General features: G+C 37.1%; 1 long non-coding RNA gene across 1 annotated transcript; it reads left to right on the forward strand.

Moving 5' to 3' along the window:
* Positions 1-8,468: 8,468 nt before the first annotated feature.
* LOC146733924 (uncharacterized) lies at positions 8,469-8,979 on the forward strand. The gene is made up of 2 exons (XR_014931655.1): positions 8,469-8,612; positions 8,836-8,979. It is a non-coding gene; the product is annotated as an uncharacterized LOC146733924 (long non-coding RNA).
* The last annotated feature ends 742 nt before the right edge of the window (positions 8,980-9,721 follow it).

Here is a 9,721-nt window from a genome sequence, read left to right on the forward strand (position 1 = left end):
AAGCCATCAACCATCAACATCGAAATACCAAGAGGTTTCTGCTGGCGACGTTGCAGTGTTATACGCAACGAAAGCCACGGGGAGGGTGTGGGGTTCTGTCATATCATTCCCACTGATCCACGCTAGAGTGACTTCACTGATTCTTATATTTACATTTTGATGATCCCAAATTCGATAGTAACACCTTGGTTTTCATTTTTCTTGATAATTACCTATTAACATCAGGAATAAAATCCATCCTGTACTTCCAAAAATAGAAGAACGGGTGGGTTCGGTCACATGGTTACGCGACTGGGGTGGCTGGAGAAGCCATTCAGCAGCCATCTGGTCTTCAAGTAGAAGATGTTTTACTTGTTGTTTTACACACACAAATATAATTGTGCTATAGTTATATTCATTATGTTGATAATTTGACATTTTACAATGTAAAGACATGACTACGTTACTCCACTTGTTTTCCGTCACTTTATTCATCTATCACACTTTCAGTATATTACAACTTCAAACGTATTCTATTTTTCTAGCAAACACCTTCAAATGCTGCGACCCATCAACAATAGAAGTGGTATGTATAGGGCCATGCCTACATAGCGTTTCCAATACTGGAATTCATATGTTTTGTAGCAAGCAACAACCATTATTTCCTATTTTGGTGTAAACTCCACACAAAGAAGCTCGCTGATTCTGCTCTAACTTTTTTCAAGTTGGATTTCGGCATTCCCTGGAAGGAAAAGATGTATGATAATAAGGTTATTACAAAGATACCCCAAAGTATGCACTCAGACAGTACACCTTTGTGCATACTTTGAGGTATCCTCGTAATAACCTCATAATATACGTTTACAGTTGTCAATGAACACTGAGCTTACACTAAAGTAACCTTCACATCCATACAGCTTTATTAATACTGACTGGAAGGGCGTTAAGTTGGTTTTCAAAGGAGTAAAACTGATAGTTTTAAATTTTGACTTCACTGTAACTGTAACGTTTCTGGCCAACAACAACTGTATTTTCATTCATTTTATTTTAGTTGTTTATGGATCCGCCCCCCCCCTCCCCCAAAAAACGATCAGATTCATTGGGACTCTTTATTTTACCGTTTATTATTTACCGTTTCAATTTCAAGAAGATGTTGATTCTTCTGCTGAGGTTCATTAAGCCATTTAGGAAAACTGCTAAATGGATTTGACTGAACTTTCTATACTATAGTTTCCAATGTCCGAATCGCACGGTTCCGCTAAAGCCGGCCATGCATAACCACCCCACGAACCCGTGCGCGATCGTGCTAGGAAAAAACTGTATTTCACTGCAGTTAAATTGAGACATTTGATTGGATGCGCTAAGGAGCTGGCGCCATCAATCAGCGTTGCTGTATCATAAATGTGATGGTCGGGAACTTATCACAGATTTGTCCAAACCGTGTTTTAGTAAACTGAAAAAAACTGTCGAAACTGATAAAACATCGACTTGCCCGAATGGATCCAGTCTTCGTTGCAACAAACGCAACATTTCTCTCAGGTACAGCACTTAGTGTTTCTGGTCAGTAAGTTCGCTCACAGAGCAAAAAGCTATCAACACGTTAATTTCTATATTCCAAGATATAAATTTTACCTAGTAATGTGTCGTTTCAATCGTGAGTTCTGATTGGGTAATACAAATGAGTCCAAGTGAAACGTATAATCGTTTGAGTGCGTGTGACATACAGTGAATCGTGGTGAAATCTGCCAAGGGTTAAAACGCGGTAGTCGTCGCGCTGCGCATGTTCGACATTTGTGTTGATAAACATTGATTTTCCCACAATCCAATGCGCTCTTCAAATGATAATCACAAGTATGAGGTTTGACCTGGGCGCGACTTGCACTGAGACCCGCCAGTTACTCCTTCGATACCTTCCAATCACACGAAAATTACCTAATTACAGCTTGGGAAACGTGTCAGTTCGTATTCGTTGATCTGCGCAACAGTCAAAGTCGCCATTATTGTTTATAGGAGACCCATATATCTCGCACATGCGCAGCGCGACGACTACCGCGCTTTAATGTTGAGGCTTCGGCAGAATAAATGGTCCTTGGCTGGCGAAGATGTGCTGCCCCTGACTTCAAGAATTTCGATTGGTCATTGGTTTGCGTAAAACTGAAGGTGGCTTATTTAATTATATTGCTCCGAAATTTGGTATAATTCGTGTACATATACCGAGTACATCAAAACAAATAATTGGTCAGGTTATTCGACAGCATTGCTAAGAAAACCCGGCAGTTGGTAATTTTCAGTCACAGTGGTGTATTTTGTCAAAGCATCGCCTAAGATATGTTCTATGAATATCACAAATAAAAAGTATAGCACACCAAACATTACATTAAATGTTTCTTAAACTTTTTTTTAGAATATTATACCTGCAATTTGATATGTAGTATGTATATAATGAGTGCATTCCCGTTTGAAAATTTTGCAAGCCATGGTTGGGTATAGTGTGAGAAGTCTCTGACACTGATCTACATTTCCTAGTTACATGAATGAAAATGCAAATGAACCAGGATGCATGCAAGTTGGTTGCAGTGGCCTTTGAAATAAATGGAAAAAAAATGTCTGAACAACCATTTCATGTGGTAAATTCCAACTCATCTAAATCTTAAATCAAGCATGTATGAAACAAGTGCATTAAAGTTTGAGAATGTACAATTTTGGTTTGATCATATTCCCAGTTATGCATTGACTGTAGTCTCATCACTGACATGACTGTGGGTGATTCTACACATATCACACGTCTAGGAGGTAGTAGTGCAAATGATGTCGGCACCACTACCAAGAAATTACATATACAACTCAATCCAATATTTTAATATCACATCTATCCGACCACTGCCCTTTATCACTATCTATGGATTTACGCAGGCACAATTGTCTAGACCATAATAGGAAATCAGCCAGTAATTTGTATTCTCGCCCAAGTAAAATTATTTGGGATTGCCAGACAAACTTTGAAACAACATTTCATCTCTTTAAACGTAGTCACATTGATTTCTACTTGTTTTACACCAGTGAAAATGGAACTGCGCGGCCTTGTAGAAGTCCACCACCATAAACACATGTTCACAACAAGCTCCAAGTCCACCACCATTAACAAGGTACTCACCAGTAAGTGACATTCGAACTGGAAGAAAATGTTTTTATAAAAGATCTCTAGCCTCTTCCACATTCAAAATAACACATACTATTTCTATTATTATTTACCTCACAAAATAGCGTTTCAGAGAGTCTAGATTTCAAAATTGAGCAGACCCTCACCCATGCACAATTTCGTGCCACCGCCTTTTCATAACAATACAGCGACTAGATTTTTGTGTTACAGTTTGCTCCCAATTCAAATTGAAATATTGCCAACAATAACTAGTAAATCTTGTTCAGCATACCATTTATTCTCCGACATCATATTCAGTGGCTAGTTCTCAGGATCTACAACAGTAATAAATAAACAGAAATCATTTTGATGTTTTTAGAAGACACCGCTATATCAAATTTTGATTGGGACCATACCACTTCAAGCTGCAGGGTGTCTGAACAATGACAAAACAACCAATCAATACATCTTCCACCCACCACAAAAATTGTAGCCATAATTGAACAACCAAGAAAGCAACAAATATCAGGGTGCATCCTGAAAACAACGAGATAGCACATTACAACCAGTCATTACAAACATGAAATCCTCCACCCCTACAGCATTAATGGTTCCTATACTCATTTGCATCTATGTACAACAAGCTTAGCCAATAGATGCACCGAACTCAAATATTTGACCAACAACTATTCTAATTAAGAGGAATCTTTTAAAAGAATTAAACAGATATATAGATATATACACGATATCAGTTTAATTCTTTTAAAAGATCCTTTTCATTAGTAATTAGCGCCCTCACTCAACAATATTTAGAATGAGTGGTTGGTCAAAAGTTTGATGAGTCAGGTGCGTCTATTGAAAGTAAATACAATATTGAAAACATAAACAGGGCTTGTATTTTTTAGCAGGGTAGGGATTTTTCTTTTTTAAATTTCCCTGCCCTGTTGTCTTGTAAACTATTTTGACAATTGTTAAACCATGTGATGAGTGGTAGTAGATTTAGTTATTCCGTTGGGGAGCTTCTCATTAGCTTCTTACAGAATGTGTCCTACGATATTGTAGTGAATTTTGCATTGTTTCCAACAGCTGCGGAATATTCATGACAGTTAGCTAATTATCTGGGCTTGTTTATGCTAGTACGCCAGCAGTGAAATGGAAGCAAGGCTATGAAGTGATCGCATAAGTATTCTATTGTTCATTCCATTGTGATCATCCCTTTCGACGGTCAATTAGGCCAATATTGGAGGTACTTTCAACTGAATTGCAAGCGGCATGTTGGCGACGATGTTCGTCGGTATTATAGCTGTAAAATAAAGTTCAATGACGTATACGTACTGTGGATGATACGTCACGCAATAAACCAACAATGTGGATTGTACCGGTATACGTGGCACGATATACCAACGATTTTAAAACCATGGACGTACCACCACCACTACTACTATTACTTAGTTCGTCCATGCTAAAACCAACTGGAGTCCACATAGGGTATAAACATAATTACAAACTGCGAATAGCGAAACTGAACTAATTAACAACATCAAACAAAAGGCGTTTTCACAAAAATGTTGTCCTATCCAGATAAAACCCTAATGATTTACAAGCAACTAAAACTGAAACGCATAACTATACTACAGTGATCTTAAAGCGCGGTGGTCGTCGCGCTGCGCATGTGTCACGTTTGTGTTGATAAACATTGATTTTCCCACAATCCAATGCGCTCTTCAAATGAAAATCACAAGTATGAGGTTTGACCTGAGCGCGACTTGCACTGATTACCGCCGGTGACTCCTTCAATGCCTTTCAATAACATGAACATTACTTAATTAAAGCTTGGAAACGTCCCAGTTCGTACTCGTTGATCTGCGCAACAGTCAAAGTCGCCATCTTTGTTTATATGAGACCCATATATCTCGCACATGCGCAGCGCGACAACTACCGAGCTTTAATTTACATGCACACAGTCCGAAACAAAATTAAGCTCAAGGTAAATTAACCTATAGTGACAGTATCGCAGGGTTACTTTACTGTATAGATATTAAATCCTAGAATAATTTGTACGCAATCTTTCCGTTATAAGCATATAAGAAGTGCGTTTAATATACATGGTCAAAGTACTAAAAAAGATTTCGATATCGAGAGATAAGTTTTATAGATTATACAAGTCGTATAAAGGCAACTTACTGCATATCAGTAATCCTTACCATCTGTGGGCAGCTTGTACAATTACACGTACCGATGCACCAATATTAGCAATGTGTACGAACTAGTTTGCAGACAGGGGGAAACAGAATACAACTAAACAACACTCACATCTTGCTTGTTTTTTCAGTGACGTGCGTTCTCACTCGCCGTGAGTTCAAATTAAGGTAAATAGCGTGACTCGTTAAGCGTGTAATTTTCCCCTTCAGTCGTTTATTTGTTTGTAGCTGCGTACGTGGCACGATATACCAACGGCTGTAAAGTCAACTGGAGTTCACAGAGTGTGTAAAAATAATTACAAACTGCGAATGGTAAAACAATATCAAACAAAAGATGAAGCCCTAGTGATTTACACGCAACTAAAACTGAAACGCAAAACTATATTACAGTAATCTGCATTTATATGCACACATAGAAAGAATTAAAGGCGGCAGTTGTCGTGCCGCGTCCTGTTCGATATGGGACTCATAGCGACGTATACAACGCGTGTAAAATACATTATTTACATGAAATGAGAACACGCGCTGCGCGACGACCACCGCGCTTTAAGGTTTAGGTAAATTATTAAATTAATGTCAGTGTTGCAGGGTTACTTTACTGTATTTGTTTTCCATTGATGTTCATTTCCACTCGCCGTGAGTTCAAATTAAGGTAAATTGCGCGACTCGTTAAGCGTGTAATTTTCTCCTTCATTTGTTTGTTTTTTGATTGTGAATTTTGAATCAAACTTAATGACCATCGAATTAAGTTCATTTTCTAATTTATCACGCACTTGTAGTGTATAAATACATTCCTACACTTCTATCACTCATCATCGAAACTGGTCGTTTGAAGTTATTAGCGATATACTGAACAGGTAAGTATATTTTAAATTTGCAATTACAGTGAATTTTGAAACAATCTTATTATGTATTACGAAGTATTTACCACATTCACAATAAGTGTTTTGACATTTCTTTGTTATTTTGTGAATAGAGGATATATTGTTTGCTATATATAGATTTTTTACTTTTGGTGCGATTATAATCGATGGGATATGAATGACATAAAATGTAATCCGACTAACTAAGTTTACGATAATAATATGTAAACCTGATTCTATGTAGACCTGACTAAGATAGGATAACGACGTATGTTCACAAAACATGCTCGTTACAGTGCAGATTTCTATTTTCGTCAGTTTTTGTTGCGAAGTTTTTGGAATCTATATGATGTTCATTTAAAATATTTGTGGAGCCACGGAGCTAAGACATTACCAAAATAAAGAACATCCGCCGTCATTGCTTTGTGCTGCAACCCCCACGCTAGATTTACACTTTCCACCTCTCTTATTCAAATTGTCACGTTTCAGTTTTGTAACTATTCACGCTTGTTTTACATTGTGTACTTCTGTTTTACACTTTCCATCTTAACCTTGCAATTTTCCACGCTAGTTTCAAACTTTGCACAACATCACCATAATAATAAAAGACGAAAATTGTATCCGAATCTTATACTCGTTTTCAAGGAGTATCTTTTTTGCGGCTGATAAAGGGGCTGACTTGGGTTCGAAACAACGGAAATCAGTGAAATGAGCTCCGACAGGAAGACTCAACCCAGTATTACATTGGCAGCAACTGGTCTTGAACACACATATTCATTAAACTTGATATAAACTAGGTGTATATAAACACGTTCTATCACTATTCGGAAGTACGTATATAGGTTGGCACATATTACTTATGCAGTATAGATCGAACGTGTATCCTGACTATCCCTGTTAGATACTGCATATGGTTAAATACATTGGACTATGATTTGCGATTTGTCATGAACTGAAAACACTCTTCTTGTAGCACACATATGAGTATTAATTTGATGAAACAATGATAAATAAATGATAAATCATAATCTGATTTGTTCTACAGTATCAAACAATATTAAAAAAATGTTCGTCTATATTGCAGCTTTTTGCATCTGTTCATTTGAAAACTTGATAGAAACTAGGAAATCAGCTTGGTACGTGTCAGGCATGTTCTGTGTATACATCAGAGCATGAAAACATTGTTTTAACGCAAGACAACCTTCAATGTATCGTCCATTTATTAAATCGCCGTTTTTCAAAGCGACCTGTTTCTAGTTTCATGAGATTTTGTTGTCACATACATTAGTACTATTGATAAATATAGTAACTCGGTTATATATATATGACAAATCATTGCGGCAGATACACGTGTTCTTGTTAAGAGCAAACCTTAACAATGACGTTAACATGGCATTGTATGGACAGCAACGTGTGAAAGACCTAGAGGAATGGTGGACGTACTCCGACCTCCTCATAACTTCATAGTATTTTATTATAATATTATTAATTTTCAGATATATCGGATATATTCCTAGAGGTATTGAAATATATATCGGTAGCATGCATTGTCTTGCGTATGTATATTATCTATTCCGGGACGTGTGTTCTGCGTTCTCCATCATCGTTATTGTTAAAGCGTGTTATTGTTGTACGAACACTTCATGGATAACGACCAGAGCATTATGTTTATAATTAACTAAAGTGATGTTTATTTTTATCCTTATTTAGCGTTATGAAGTTCCTGTATTTATTGGCGTTGTTCTGTATTCTCGGAGAAGGTGTTAACGGTGGGTATATGCATATGTAAATTGGACATGTTATGAATGATAGCAAACATGTGTTTATGTAATGGAGTGACGGAGGGAATTATAATATACACCAGTCGTGCTTGGTGGGTGTGTGTGCGATTTTATTATCCCTTTGGTTTTAACAAAATAGATTAAAAATACAACAAAATACGTGTGACATGCAAGCGTCTGAATACGTGTTAAATTAGACAAGCACATAACCTCCCGCATTTGTTCGTATCAGGGGATTTCGTGTAGACTAGGTTCGTGTACATTTTCATATATGACCCATGTATCAATCTCGCGGTGTGTAAAAGATTCAACTTAACTTATAAATCACTTTATGTCACACTAAAATGAAAAAAAATAAATAATTGAACATCAAATATCTAATGACTCTTATATTAAATCATGGGATAGGAGGCGTATTTCTCACTGATTTGGAATCGCATTTAGTCCCAGTAAGAGATATATTTTGTTTCAGGGACAGTACAATTAATTATCGCTTTATTTATAGGGGTGCTTGAATATCGATTGAACGTGAACCTTGATTTAGACCAAAATGATGCTGATTTAGCCTTGACAACTATCAGTTATCACAATCCTGACCCAAGTGAATGTTCTTGCGGGAATTGCTTTTACAACTCGTGGTGTCTACCTTGTACGTATTGTGCCAGAATGGTAGTTCGTATTATAGAAGTTGTTGGTTAAACAGTGTCAACTTCACGTAATTTATTTGTTGTGATAATCATTTATAGTCAATCGCACTGAATTGATATACCAGATATAAAAACATCTGATTGTTTTTTAAACAAATAATTATTTTAGTTGTATTGTGTTGTGAATATTGGTATTAAGATCTGTTCATATGTGATTTGTTTCAGGTTCAGAGCTTGGTTGTTAGGAATGAGATTAAAGTGATTATACTAAAGGGTAATTGGTGTCGCAAAGTGCATAATCCATCACGAATAATCAGTGTTATCTATCATAGTAGTGCAATATAATGAATAAATCTACATATATTTCAATTCTCTGATTTGACTGATTGTCCAAGATTCTAGTATGTTACGGAGCGGCTCACAATTGGCGTCGTCCAATGCATTTATCGAAAAATCATACAATTTGATTATAAACATACTCCTAGAGTACAACGAAATGTTGCAAGGTAGTTGTTCATGAATCATCGTAGCCCATTTAACACCATACCACATTCAATGGTCATGGCCAAATGGCAATTGGAATGTTAAATTAAACCGTAATTCTTCCTTTGAAACTGAATATTCGTCAAGTTGACAATATTCTATTTATACACCGACCGAGTGATTAACAGCTCAAATAGCCAATCCCAGGCCGTGTTGCGGCAGGTTTTTTTCTGCAGATAATATGATTGTGTTACTGACCATAAATCCAGCAGCTGGGATGAAATTTGTTGAGAGAAGTAGTAAATAAGCTGATGTGTCCAGGCATCTGAGATGAAATTATTTGTTGATGGGGGGGGGGGGGTAGTTGACCTTGCCCATTGCTTACTTTGAAGCAGTCAGTGAATAGGTGAGTAGCACCATGGATCAACCGGGAGTTGTTTTAGCATACGCCCCCACAACAAACCGCTACCCCATGGAGTTACCAAGTATGTGGGCGATATTGTTTACATGCCTTACTCTCTCTCGTCTCGTGTAATTTTCGATACCATGCCTCAGTGTTGACACATTATTAATACGGCCAGCCGCAGGAAGATATCATGACCGACCGCACTTTTATTACTCAATCAGA

Source organism: Saccoglossus kowalevskii, chromosome 15, assembly GCF_978046115.1.
Source record: "Saccoglossus kowalevskii chromosome 15, keSacKowa6.1, whole genome shotgun sequence".
Lineage (NCBI taxonomy): Eukaryota > Metazoa > Hemichordata > Enteropneusta > Harrimaniidae > Saccoglossus > Saccoglossus kowalevskii.